The sequence below is a fragment of the Rhinopithecus bieti genome, unplaced genomic scaffold (assembly GCF_001698545.2).
Source record: "Rhinopithecus bieti isolate Rb0 unplaced genomic scaffold, ASM169854v2 scaffold_44368, whole genome shotgun sequence".
NCBI classification, from domain to species: Eukaryota; Metazoa; Chordata; class Mammalia; order Primates; family Cercopithecidae; genus Rhinopithecus; species Rhinopithecus bieti.
The window spans coordinates 922,519-935,307 of NW_016817889.1; the positions used below are offsets into that span (position 1 = coordinate 922,519).

Genomic DNA, 12,789 nt, shown 5'->3' on the forward strand with positions numbered 1-12,789 from the left:
ACAGCGAGCCTTCATCTCAAAAATAAAAAAAAAAAAAAAAAAGGAAAAAATATATAAAACTAAATAAATAAATAAAATAAAGATAAAGACGTTAGAACATCAGTGTTCCCTTGTGTGTTTCCCCTTTTAGGTTTTCTTAGATGAACTCCCCTCGGTCTAGAGGCAGTAAGAACTGTGATCTTGGGTGTGGTCAGCTGAGTAACGGCCTGCAGATATCCAGGTCCTAATTCCTAAAACCTGTGACTGTTACCTTATAAGGCAAAAGGGACTTTGCAGGTAGAATTAAATTAAGGCTTTTGAGATGGGGAGATTATCCTTGATTATTCAAGTGGGCCCTATTTGATTTGTGATTAAATGTGATTAAATGTAATCACAAGTGTCCTAAGAGGAAGATGTAAGGGCAGAACAGAAGACAGTGTGATCACAGAAGCAGAGACTAGAGTAATGTAGCCACGAGGAATGCTGGCAGCCACCAGAAGCTGGAAGAAGCAAGGAATGGAGTGTCCCCTGGGACTTCCACAAGGAATCAGCCTTGCCAACATCTTGATTTTAGCTCCAAAAGAGTCATTTCTGACTTCTGACTTTCAGAACTGCAAGAGAACAACCTCTGTTGTTTTAAACCACTAAATTCATGGTTACCTGTTACAGCAGCAATCATAGACTAATACAGTGGGAAAGGATGCTTGACTTCACTCACCTCTGTCTCAGATTGCTTTCCACTTAGCACATGTCCTCTGCCTTCTCTTTTCTCCAACATTGGATGCCACAGTGTCCCCGGGGTAGGAAGACGAAGCAGTGGTTTAATTCCTTCATATGTAAGATGTACCACTTCCCCTGCTGAAAGGGTCTATCCCTACAATTTCCAACCAAAGCCAGACAAGTCATTCACACACACACGCACAAAATATCCACCCAATGGAAACAGCACTGGGCAGGCAGACGGACACTTGAACTCAAGTCCCAGTTTCCCAGTGACTGGCTATGTGACCTCATAAACTTCTCAAAGATGGAATCAGAACTTATACATCTTTATATCCCTGGTGCCTGGCATGCGTCAAAAAAAACGAGCAGTACATCAATGAATAAATCGACCAAGCTATGAATCAATCAATCAATCAATCTTGAGCAAGGATAGAAGTCCTAATCACTGAAAAAGCTATTTTTAATAGTTCTTCTCTCTCTCTTCCTCAACCAGTATAAGGAAAAGATTAAAATCATAAAATTTTGGTCAGGCATGGTGGCTCACGCCTGTAATCCCAGCACCTTGGGAGGCCAAGGTGGGCAGATCACCTGAGGTCAGGAGTTCAAGAGCAGCCTGACCAAAATGGTGAAACCCCATCTCTATTAAAAATACAAAATTAGCCAGGCATGGTGGTGCATGCCTTTAATCCCAGCTACTCAGGAGGCTGAGGCAGGAGAATCGCTTGAACCTGGGAGGCAGAGGTAACAGTGAGCCAAGATCATGCCATTACAATCCAGCCTGGGCAACAAGAGCAAAACTCCGTCTCAAAAAAAAAGAAAAAATCATCAAGTTTTAGGGTTGGACAGTTTTAGGGTTGAAAGCCAGGAGCTCTCTGCCTCACAAGGCAGCCCAGTGCTGTCAGTGCCAACTACTGGAAACCTTTTCCTTCCAAAAAGGCAAAAATTTGTCTTCTAGCCACCCACTGATTCTAGTCCAATTCTCTAACCATATAAAACAAGCTTGCTCTCTTTCCCACATTAAAACATTTTCAGAACATGGACACCTGGCCTTAAGTCTTGGCCTAGCCAATTAGGCTAGTGATTTTGACAGATCACCTATCTCTGTGGGTCCCCATCTCCCTTGTCTGTCGAACAAGGGCATGACATCACCAAGACTCCTTCTAGCTCTAAGATGCAGTGTGAAAAACACCACCTTCTTGGTATTCAATCCTTCACCGTTTTAACCTATTCATTGGATTTTTAATGTCAACACTTTATTTTTTACTTCCAGAAGTGCTTCTTTTCCACATGGGCCTATTTCCCTCCCCCAGGTTATGCTGTTTTCTTTTATTTTCAGTTCTTTGCTTTCTTTCTTTTTTTTATTTAAAAAAACTTATTCTAGGTCTCTAACTGGTAGCTCTATTACAGAAATAATATACTAATATATGTATGCGCAAAGGTTGCTGGATGGGACAAGTTTGTCACCTTCTAAGAATAGTGAGGAGGCTGGAGCCGAGTGAGAGAGGGGAGGCCACTGCCAGGTAAGGTCAGAGAGTAGGCAAGAGCCAGACTTTGTTGAGTGTTGCTGACAATGGTAAGGAGTTTGAGTTTTACTCTTAGTGAGATGGAGCAGTTTTTAAACAGCAGGGGAAAGATGGCCTATCTTACTTTTTTTTTTTTTTTTTTTTTTTTTTTGGAGACGGAGTCTCCCTCTGTCACCCAGGCTGGAGTGCAGTGGCATGATCTCGGCTCACCACAAGCTCTGCCTTCCAGGTTCACGCCATTCTCCTGGCTCAGCCTCCCAAGACTATAGGCACCCGCCACCACACCCAGCTAATTTTTTGTATTTTTCGTAGAGACGGGGTTTCACTGTGTTAGCCAGGATGGTCTCAATTTCCTGATCTCGTGATCTGCCCGCCCGCCTCAGCCTCCCAAAGTGCTGGGTTTACAGGCGTTAGCCATCGCGCCCGGCCCTACCTAACATTTTAATGAGATCACTGGAGGGACAGGAATAGAAGCAGAGAAAACAGTCAGGAGGGTTTTCAATGGTCCAGGAGAGCAACAGTATTTGGTTGGTGGCAGTGGTGGAGGCAGGAGTCATGGGTAGACAGGTGAGTATTTTAAAGGTAGAGCTAGGAGAACTTGCTGAAAAAGCCTGGATTCCACAACATGCAGCCTGAAGTGTGCACAGATCCTGCTGGATCCTGCAACTCCCTCAGGAGGGGCACATGTGGACTCGTGGTTCTCAACCTCACGTGCTCATGAGAAAAAGTCCTTGCATGTTCTTGGAAATCCAACATGAATCTCCAGCATCAGCTGGCGAGGCTCACCAGCCTCTTTCTCAAGACGGGTTGTATTCCCTCTCCTCTGAGCAGCATGACCCATTCGGCCCAATATTCTGTCTGACAGGCATATCTTTGGCAGTGTAAGCCCCAGTTGTGACAAAACTAAATTTTACAGTGATCACAATTAGGCAGCCCATCTGTGAAAGTAAGACAGGAGGCTGGGCCCAGTGACTCATGCCTGTAATCCCAGCACTTTGGGAGGCCAAGGTGAGGAATCATGAGGTCAGGAGATCGAGACCATCCTGGCCAACATGGTGAAACCCCATCTCTACTAAAATACAAAAAATTAGCTGGGTGTGGTGGTGTGCACCCTTGGTCCCAACTGCTCGGGAGGCTGAGGCAGGGGAATTGCTTGAACCCGTGAGGCGGAGATTGCAGTGAGCCGAGATGGTGGCACTGCACTCCGGCCTGGCGATAGAGTAAGACTCCATCTTAAAAAAGAAAAAAAAAAAAAAAAAAAAGAAAGTGAAACAGGAGGACTCCCTTGACCCCTCTGTGGGACTTGTGACAGGGGTGTGGCTTGCTGACTCGGCCTGCAGTGCTCAAACCCCTTGCAGGAGGGGAAGCATGCAGGTGAGAGGGTGCCAGGGCTGGGGTGAGCACTTTTGGGCTCTGGTCCCCTGGCAGCATCTAGGGGTGTGTTACAATTAATGCTGTTTTAGCAGCTGCCATCTGCAGATGGCTGTTAACCAGCTCAGTGGAGAGTCACGGTGACAGTCTTTTACACCCTGCCCTCTTGGCCCCCATGTTCTTGTCCAGTATCCAGGAAGAATCAGGTCACACAGACTTGAAGGATGGTGAATGCAGAGATTTTATTGAGTGATGGAGGTGGCTCTTAGCGAGATGGGGAGCTGGAAAGGGGATACAGCGGGAAGATAATCTTCCCCTGGAGTGCAGCCATCCCTGGCCAAACTCCTCTCAACGTTCCAATGCTTCTCTTCTCTCCTCTGCCACGCCACTCTGCTTCTCTGCCAGTGGAGTTTGGGGTTTTTATGGGTACAGGATGCGGAGTGTGACGGGCCAGAGTGGTTTTGGAAAAAGCAACATTTGGGCAGGAAAACAGGGATAACTGTTCTCACTTAGGGCTGCAGTTTCCAGGCTTGAGGGCGGGGCCTTTGCCAGGGAACTGCCCTCTTCTACCCAGTATTTCCCTGCCTTCTGTCCATATCAAAAGGTTCTTGGTTGGGCACTGGGTTGACAGAGTCCAGGCATGCTATTTAGAACTCATCATAAAAAGTTGGGGTCAGAACCTCTCAGAACCAGAAAGCATGAACCACAGTTTAGCACAAATGGTGGCTTGAGATTGAATCTCGGGTCCCAGGTCCACAGGCAATAATGAGAACCTCAGGCAAGTCCATCTCTTTTCAATTCACAGGGGACATGATGGCACCCCGTCTCCTGACTCAGCCCTTCTCAAGTTTTATGGGGATCTTGTTAAAATGCAGATTCACTAGGCCTGGGACTCTGCATTCCTAACTACTCCAGTAATGCCAATGCTGCTGGTGCACAGACCACACTCTGAGGAGTGAGGTCCTGACTCATTCACCATCCAACATGCACTCGCTGGGCACCTACTGCATATAAGAAACTGTGAGGGAAACAAAGCAGATGTGGTCTGTAAGGGGATATCAATGCACAGACCACCACAGCACCAGGAACAAAGTGACAATGCCACTCTGGGGACCCATAGGACAGAAATCTTTCTTGGTTAGGGGACCTAAGGGAGGCTTCATGGAGAAAGGTAGAGACACATATGGAGAGTGTAGTGAAAGCCAGACGGCACCTTCCAAGGTTTTAGCCATGGAATGGCATCAGCTTTTTGTAATTGCTAATTTCTCCTCAGACTTAAGACCTCCTTTCTTGACTCACAAACAGAATAAAGGGACTAAAAGGGAAGTGAGAGAGATATTTCCAGTGTAGAGATTGAAGGAGTATGTCAGGATTCTCCCAGTTTCACAATACCGTATTATGCCAAGGACATATCTAGGTTTGCAAAGCTGGCTAGGAGTCATTCACTCAACATATATGGTGGTCATTAGGGCTGTTCTTTAGTGAGGAGTGTAATTCCCCACCCACTTTGAATTCAGGTTTGGCCAATGACATGTGAGCAGAAATGTCAAGTTATCATCTCCAGGGGCAGGTACTTATGAGCCAGTATGTGACTCTCTATTTTTCTCTCCCTACCACAGTGAACTGTGGTGTGTGTGTGTGTGTGTGTGTGTGTGTGTGTGTGTGTGTGTTTTGAGACAGGGTATCACTCTGTTTCTCAGGCTCAATGCAGTGGTGTGATCTTGGCTCACTGCAACCTCCAGCTCCCGGGCTCAAGTGATCCTCCCACCTCATCCTCCAAGTAGCTGGGACCACAGGTGCACACCACCATGCCCAGCTAATTTTTGTATTTTTTTTTTTGTAGAGATGGGTTTTGCCATATTGCCCAGGCTGGTCTCAAACTCCTGGGCTCAAGTGATCTGTCCACCTCTGCCTCCCAAAGTGCTGGGATTACATGGTGAGCCACTGTGCCCAGCCAGAATCCTAATGTCTTATGATGATAAGACAAAGGAAACCCAGGCAGCCTGGGACTCTGAGTGAATATGATGAGCAGAGTACCCCTGCCAACCCACAGTGAACAGGCTGCAGAAAGCAAGAAATAAACCTTTGTTTTCTTGAGCCACTGGGATTTAGGAGTTGTTACTGCAGCATGCTCTAGTCCATCCTAACAACAAATATTTAATTGATTACAAGCACCATTTAAAGTTTTCATTCTAGGATATGGGACAGCTCATGGCATCAAAAAAACAGCTGTAGGAACTGGGGCCTGAGCCACCAAAACCAAGACTCTCTTGTGCCAGCCTCTTTCTCTCACCCAAGTCTCATCTCCATTTATTTTTGCTTTGCTGTATTCTCCACTTTTGCTTATGGACTTTCTCCACGTATGTCGGGGGTTTAGATGCCTCAGCCCTAACTTCATATCTTTCCAACTCTGGGCCCCATAGGCAAGGCTATTCTCCCTCAGCTCCAAATCAAGAAACCCTGGTGAAGGATCTCAGTTTGGATCACCTGCCCACCTCTGGACCAATGTCCGTGTCCAGGGAAATGCATATCTAGCCCTGGGTCACATGCTGACTTTTGTGGCTGAGTGGAGGGAGGCAGGATGGAGCATGTTACCAGAAGGGAATGGAAAACTAGTTTTGCAGCCCAAAGTACTATCCAGAGTCCCATACAAAGAGGAGGGAAGGATATACACACATAAGTATGCAGGAGAATGTCTAAGGCAGACTTTAACTGAGCTGTGATCAGTGAAAGGAAAAAAAAATGGGGAGGGAATGTAGTACACGTTATGCATGATAGTCCTAAGAGGAAAGAGAAGCAGGGCAAGACGGCTAGGCTGGACAGCTCCCTACAGTGGCAACAGGAGGCACCTTTGTCCTAGAACTGCCAGGTGACTGACAAGGCCACAGGGAGAGGGAGAGATGGGATGTCAGGAGGAGATGTTAACTCAAATAACAGATGCTCTCTGTTTACTAATCTAGTAAATCTGACAATGGGGCAAACCATTTCTGATCAGGAATAAGCTAAGTCCGGAAGAGCAAATACTGAACCAACACGTGTGCCCCATCGCCATCTTCCCTGCATAAAGCAGTCTTGGGACTCCTTCCCCACTGAGCCCAACTCAGCTTCTTGCTCCTCAAGACAGTGTCCTAGGCAGCCTCACGTTAATCAAAAGAGATGAACCTCACTTGCCATCCCTGGTCTGGGTACCCATGCATGCTTGAAGGCCTATACCAAATTACCTTTCAAGACTCCTTCTGAAATCCCTACTGTGTGGGGGTCCTTGATCCATATTTCCTTGATCTATATTTCAAGTTGGTCCTTGATCTATATTTTCTTTTTCCCTGTATTCCCAGGGAAGCCCTGGTGTGACTTAAAAAACCCAAAATGAAAATAATGTGCTTCCGTACAAAGACAGATGAGATCTGAAAATTCAGAATAAATACTCTGAATATAATGATCCAACTTCCAGTTCCTCAAGAATGCCAATTCCCTTCCCAAGTCCTAGAATCGAGAGGAAAACATCCTTAGTGTCCAAGTGCACCCTCTCTTACTTCTTGTTGGGGTTGGAAAACTCCCCAGACTAAGAATTCTGGTAACCAGCTGGGCATGTGTGTGGCTCATCCCTGGCAGTGAAATTCCAAAGGTATCACGTGCTATGGCTGCTGCACTGCCGTGTCTCTCCTTTCCCTAGCCTCCCGAACTTCCCTGGAAACACACATACACACACTCACTCACATACACTCACATGTACACAAAACAGCAGCCTCACTAAGTGGCCAAAGAGGGCCTGACTCCCACTTCCCTCATTCTCCCCAGGGCTCCTCCTTCCCTGACATAATACACCCTCCAAAAAAGATAGCTGGCTTCAGAAGGAAGCGGGGAGACTGACCCAGTAATAACCAAGTGAGACCCTCCCTTGTCAGCTAACCTCAAATAAGACACAGCGGGAAGAAGTGCATGAAAGCTACTTCTCAGCAGGTAGGCAGGGTTAGCAAACAAAGAAACCGGGCAGCTCCACAGCAGAGAAATCTAAGCTGGTATTCTTCACTTCCTTGAGGATACTCCTCCTGTTCATAAATAAACATGATGCCTACAGGCCAGCTAGGGAAGGAAGGGACCTAGAGGAACACTGACTCCTGGAGCTCTAAGGACCTGCAGGGTGACTGTGGCCAAAAACCTGTCTCTTAGACCCAGGTGGGTGGGAGTCGGCCTTAGCACTGTGGCAGTGGCTCAGGTCAGCACTGGGACTAGAACCCATGTCTGCTGCCTACTAGCCCAACATCTTTCCTTTCACAGTTCAACGGAAACATTTACCCAGCTCCCACAGTGTACTACAGCACGGTGCCAGGAAATCAATCCTCAACCAACTGGAACCCTCCATTAACTGAATCAGTTTCCTGCATGCCACATTTTAAAAAGCAGGCCCCAAAGAAAGGCTAGCTTATATTTAAGGATTTACGATCTTTTCTTTTTTTTTTCCATTTGTTTTGCAACAGTTGGGGAACATCTTGAGGACAATCCACATTCCTCCCAGCCCCATCCATTTTCATATCCCTGACCCAGGACAGACTTCATGCTCCAAATCCCAGTCCTAGAACTTAGCCAGATCTTCAACTATCAAACTAAGACTCTGTCTGGATCATCACACTGTATTTTCTAAAAACTAATATTTTTTAAAATGTGCTATGTGGAAATAAAATGTTTTCTGCACAGCCGTTAGTTATTCAGAAAATTTTGTGGACTTAGAACTCTCTTTTCCCCATGTAGTGAGTTGGGGTTTTAGTCTACTAATCCCATAAGGGGTGAGAAGCTCTTGATCCATTCAGCCAACGTTCTGGGCCTTGACCAAGACAATGAGGCAATATCTGCTCCTTAGAATAATGCTTCAAAATGGCATAGTCTTCCAAGAAGTCACAGAGCAACGTTGGTGTCCCCCTCCAAAAGGGTGCACAAAAATATGCTCTCCCCAGTTTGAAATTCATTCATGCCTAGACCTTGAGTTGTGTGTAAAGAAAATGAAAGGAGGCAAGCAGGCAAGTCCTAAATAAGTCCCTGTGTCCTATGAAGGTATCAACCAGGTTCTGAGTGCTATTGCACTGAGTATTTCTTCCTTAATTATTTATAGGCTGAGCCAAGGAAGTTAGGAGAGAGCTAGCACGAAAGAAGCATCTCAAACTGGTCCTCATTCTAAGAGCCTTGTCTGTGGGCAGAAGCCTATCTTGATGCCTGCTGACCTCCATCCCCAGGGGACAGCACTAGTCAGCCACTCTGCTTGTCCCCAGGGCCTGGGATTTCCTTCAACACAACCAACCTTCACTCAGTCCATTCAGGTGCCAGGTACTTCGTGAAAGACCCATGGCAGGGGAAAAGAGGTTGTAAAGGGAAACAAACCACAATCACTTTCTTCAAAATGCTCATGGCCAGTAGCAGCAGAGACATTCACAAGCACTGGTTGGCTGTCCCTGGAGGCCATCAGCTTGTCGTGATACCTCTGGTCGGATGGTTGGAACCACACAAAGACAGGAAGACACTCCCTCTCTATCCTCAGAACACAGTGATAGGTCTTCCTTACATGTTCCTTGATGTGACAGAGGCTTACAAAACCATAAAAAGACTGAAAAAGACTGCTTACACAAAACGCGACTTGCAGATAAAACCATAGGATGCTCCCATGCTCGAGGTCTAGGGAGCTTGAAAGAGATCAATTTTTCAATTGGCAGTGGGGAGTGAAGGTGGAAAAGCACTGGACTGGACTAAAATCCAGAGCCTGTTTTCTTTACCAGCTCATCTTGTGTCCTTGGGCAAGGCACATTTCCTCTGCAGTTTTACAGATGAGGGGAGGACTAGATCAGTTGTTTTATTAGCAGTAAAACACATACATTTTCTGAATTGTATTTTATCTAGAACCCCAATATATAAGACAAACAAAAAGGGAACTGCTTGGGTTGAATCAGAGATGAGGAGCCCAGAGCCCATCTGCTCAGGCTGGGTGGCCCTCAGGGAACCCAGTTTGAAACCCGCAGGAGTAAATTAAGTCTGAGAGCCCCTGATAACCTCTCATAGGGTTCCTGGGGAGGACAGAAGGAGGGACTTATCATTGATTTAGTGCTCTCCGTGGTGCCTGGCAACTTATATATCAAGTATCATGGAAATCTTTGCAACAGCAACATGAGGTGAACTAGCTGCGGATTAGCATCTGCTGTGATCTGAGTTGTGAACTGGGATCTTCTGGCAAGAGGCAAAACTGGGATTTGAACCACGGGTATTCTGACTCCAAATACAGTATTCCTCCTCTTGATAAGAAGTTCCTCAAGATATGTGGAGTGTAGAATATTGGGCTGAATCAATAATATCCTTGAATTATAAATATATGTACGTATATGTATACAGGAAAATTTCTTGAAGAATATGCCCTCCATTATTATTATTAGTTATCTCTGTGTGGTGGAAATGTGGATGATTTTTCAGTTTATCTTTTCTAATTTTCCCGTAATGAACAAATATTGTCTTCACGGAACAGGTACTGCTTATTAAAAATGATGTTTATAATTCATAATCAATATGCTCATGCTGGGTTTCTACAGTGAATTAGGGACTGGGGGATAAGTGGTATCCCTGAGCTTTTGGACTTGATGGTAGAAATAACAGTCTCAAATCCCATCAACTCTCCTTAGGCCACAGATAATTTAAATTCTCTGAAGTCTCGGTTCTGGGGAGTGTGGTTGTTTTAGAAAGCAACAGCAGGTCCCTGAGACACCTCCCAAATGTATGCCTCTCCTCTCCACCCTCATCAGTTGCCCGTTGTAAAAAAGGGGGAGGGGCTGGGCACGGTGGCTCACGCCTGTAATCCCAGCACTTTGGGAGGCCGAAGCAGGCAGATCACTAGGTCAGGAGTTCAAGACCAGCCTGGCCAATATGGTGAAACCCCATCTCTACTAAAAATACAAAAATTAGCTGGGTATGGTGGCGAGGGCCTGTAATCCCAGCTATTCAGGAGGCTGAGGCAGAAGAATCGCTTGAACCCAGGAGGCTAAGGCTGCAGTGAGCCGAGACTGTGCCACTGCACTCTCCAGCCTGGGGGACAAAGCGAGACAGTCAAAAACAAAATGAAAAAAAAAAAGTGTAGTGGGGGGGACGTAGGTGCTAATAAAACTAATGATAGTCACATGACCCAGGACCAGATGCCCTCACTCCCAGCCCAGCAGGACCTATAGAGAGCCCACCAGCCAGGCAAACGCAACTCTCCAGCCCCACCCTGAGGGCTCCCCAGAAGCCACTGGCAATATCGATCCCAGAGAGGAACCACCACCCTGATGGCAAGACCATGTTGGTCAGGCATGAGGCAGGGCAAGGTGTGTCAGCCACTTCCCTGTATTATTCATGTCAGCTCTGCCGGCAGAAATCTTCCAAATGTTTAACATGCCACCTCAAGATGCAGCGCAAACCCCCCACAGTCAGGAACAGCTGTGGCGAGGCCTTCACGAAATGACTTGGGGACTGAGAGACACAGACACTGGCTTTGGGAGGAAAGCCCTGAATGGTGGCAGGAGACAATGCTGAGATCCACTTCATAAGGGAAAATCAGTAAAGAAGGGACGGGAGATGGGAGGTGTTTCAAAACGTGGGGAGTGATGGTGCACAATCACTGGGGTCTAGAGCCCCGCGTTCTTAGACAAAGAAAAAGCCCGAGGTGCTTGCCACCCTCCTCCCTGCCTTAGAATCCCCACACCCATTTCAGCCCCTGCTAGCTAGAGCAGGTGGCAAATCTGTTCTGACTCAGGCCAGGACGGTTAGGGAAGAACAGGGACTGGAACAGCCACGTCTATCTCCAAAGGAGAATAAATCCACCGGGGAAGCTCTTCAAACGCCTACGGGTCCTGGGGCTTGAAAGGGAAAATCGGCCCCCACGCCCACCCCCAATGACTTCACACAGACCTCACCCCAGATGACTCTGCGTTCTCCTGCAAGGCCTGGGAGGTGTCATCGCCACCATCCGGGTGGCTGTCACTTGAAAATTTCCCATGCACTCCTGGAGGTACCCGTCCCTGTCTCTCAAACCCCTGCAAAAAGAGTCGGAGCCGAGGGCTCGAGGCGTCTACTCCAAGATTCATATGCGTCTTCCCATGTCCCACCTGCCTTTGCCGCTGTCGATGTAGACACCAAAAAAGGATTTTTCCAACCCCACTGGGAGTCCCGCCTCTGTCTCTCCCCACTTTCCGCGCTGACCCTCCAGGCAGCGCCCCTGGCTCGTCTGCGCTGTCCTTTCCACCTAACAAAAGCTGGGCGGCGGGCCGCGGCGCCGGGCGACCGCACATTTCTCCCAAAGGAGAGAGACGTGTGTCCCCGCGGCGCGCCCATTCGGGGCCTCTGCAAATCGACGGAGCTGGGGAACAAAGCGGCCGGGGCACGGCGAGACGCAGCCCCCACGGAACCCCCGCGCGCCCCAGCCCTCGCTGTCCCGGCCCAGCCCCCCGCAAGCGGCCGCCAGCTCCTGCAGCCTCCTGGGCAGCAGCCGCGTCCTGCGCCGCCCGTCCGCTCGCAGGCGTCCTCGGTGGCTACTGTACCTGCTAAATTTAGCTGCGCCGGGTATTAATAGCCCGAGCCACTGGGGCCGGGCGCTGCAGGGCCGCGCGCAGCCGGGGCCGGGGCGGGGAGGGAGGGGACGGAGGGGCGCGCAGGAGAAGGCCACTTACACCACCAGCCTGGAGATGATCCATGACACACATGGCGGGCGGGCGGGCGAGCCCGGGGCGGCTCGCTCGCTAGGCTGCGGGCGGCCGGGTGGGCTGCGGCGGGCTCCCGGCACGTCTGTCCGCTCACGCAGCCGCCGCCAGACTGAATGGCGCGCCCGCCGCCCTGCCAGGGCCGTTCGCGCGTTTGGCGCAGCCGCGGGAACGTTCTGGCGGCGGCTGCAGGCCCACCCCCCGGGGCTCGACGGCGGCAGCGATTGGGCGGGTGAGCCGGTCAGGGCACCCGCGGGCCCGCCCCGCCCCGCTAGCCCGGGCCCCCAGCTGAAGGCGGGCGGGTCCTGCGCGCGCCCCAGGGCATCGGCCCAGACAAGGGAACCCTGCGGCGGCCCCGTTTGCAGGGCAGGGACCCTCAGCGTTCCAGCACGGAAACTGAGGTCCGAACTTGGACCTCGGGAATCTGTCTGCACCTGTCTAGGTGGGATGCTGTCATCCCTCATTCAAATAGTGCGTTAGCCTCATAA

The 12,789-nt window shown here is 49.0% G+C and overlaps 1 protein-coding gene across 2 annotated transcripts in view; it reads right to left on the reverse strand.

Moving 5' to 3' along the window:
• Positions 1-12,327, reverse strand: part of REEP1 (receptor accessory protein 1) — a 127,673-nt gene extending 115,346 nt beyond the window's left edge. For both annotated transcript variants that reach the window (XM_017856314.1, XM_017856313.1), the window contains exon 1: positions 12,272-12,327. The gene's annotated coding sequence lies outside the window, so the exon portion shown is untranslated. The remainder of the gene's footprint in view (positions 1-12,271) is intronic.
• Between the last annotated feature and the right edge of the window lie 462 nt (positions 12,328-12,789).